Source organism: Ruditapes philippinarum, unplaced genomic scaffold (assembly GCF_026571515.1).
Source record: "Ruditapes philippinarum isolate M1 unplaced genomic scaffold, ASM2657151v2 ctg3757_1_1_1_1, whole genome shotgun sequence".
NCBI lineage: Eukaryota > Metazoa > Mollusca > Bivalvia > Venerida > Veneridae > Ruditapes > Ruditapes philippinarum.
Genome location: NW_026860359.1, coordinates 56,330 through 57,708, shown reverse-complemented (window position 1 = coordinate 57,708; position 1,379 = coordinate 56,330).

The window sequence follows — 1,379 nt, the reverse complement described above, 5'->3', positions numbered from 1 at the left end:
ATTCCAGCCAGTAGTTGCAGAAAAGAAGCACGGGAATGATTATTGCTCTTTTATGCATACTGCATAACTAATCAAGGGCCATAACTCTGAGTTAAAGGGTCTGACAAGAACAAACCAACGAAATGCACATCTCCTCTTGATATTGATGATTCCTATAAAGTTTTGTTGAATTCCAGCCAGTAGTTGCAGAGAAGTAGCACGGAAACGATTATTCCACTATATGCATACTGCATAACTTATCAAAGACCATAACTCTGAGTTAAAGCGTCTGACCGGAACAAGGCAACAATATGCGCATCTCCTCTTGGTATTAAAGTTTCCCATAAAGTTTCGTTGAATTCCAGCCAGTAGTTGCAGAGAAGTAGCACGGAAACGATTTTTGCTCTATATGCATACTGCCTAACTAATCAAGGGCCATAACTCTGAGTTAAAGTGTCTGACCGGAATAAGCCAATGATATGCGCATCTCCTCTTAGTATTGAAAGGGGATAATTAGTGCAATATACTTCCACTTCATCTAAGGGGCATAACTATGTTGATTTACACAAGTTTCTAGGCTGGCCACCATAAAGATATTTAAAAAGTCTCACCAAGACAAGAGAAAGTTTTTCAAATACATTTCTACACATTGATTTAGCAATATCATCGTACAGTGCTCCATGTAAAATGTCACGGGAGAATCTGAAATATTGACCCAAGGCCACTGAAACGAGAAAATACATATGTTGTACAAACGAAATTGTAAAAATTCTTATCTAGTTCAACATTGAAGTATATGTGTCACTGTGGTATACTGATTCCCATAAGAGGAGGCAGAATACAAACGTGTAGGATTGTGACGTCATGATTTAAAACTCTTGCCTACTTGAGTCCTATTATGCTCTAAAAGAAGTTTATTAAGTTTCAACTTGTGTCATTTGTCAGGGAACTTTGAAAATATTTGAGGGGGTATGCAAAATGTAAATTCAAAGTCGATAAAGGGGCATAATTCTGTAAAATGCTTGAAAGAGTTACCTTCTCCTGTCTACAGGTTGGGGTCATAATGGTGAACAAGTGTGCAAAGTTTCAAATCAATATGTCAATGGACTTGAAGATATTTGAGGTGGTATTTAACAAGTGTTCATATATTCATGTGTCTAAATTGACTAAGTTAATTGAAGGTTTTATTTTAACTATAAAATTTACTTGAAGAATCAAAAAATTATGCAAAAATATTAAGTGTATTTTTTTATTAATATAATTATAAAGTTTTTTTATTTGATTTTAAGAAAATCTTATAGCATAACTCAATTAGAATAATCTTTTTCAATACTTAGATATGTAAAATGAAAAAAATATAAAAAAATAAATAATTCAATAAAAATCTCTTACCTGTGAAA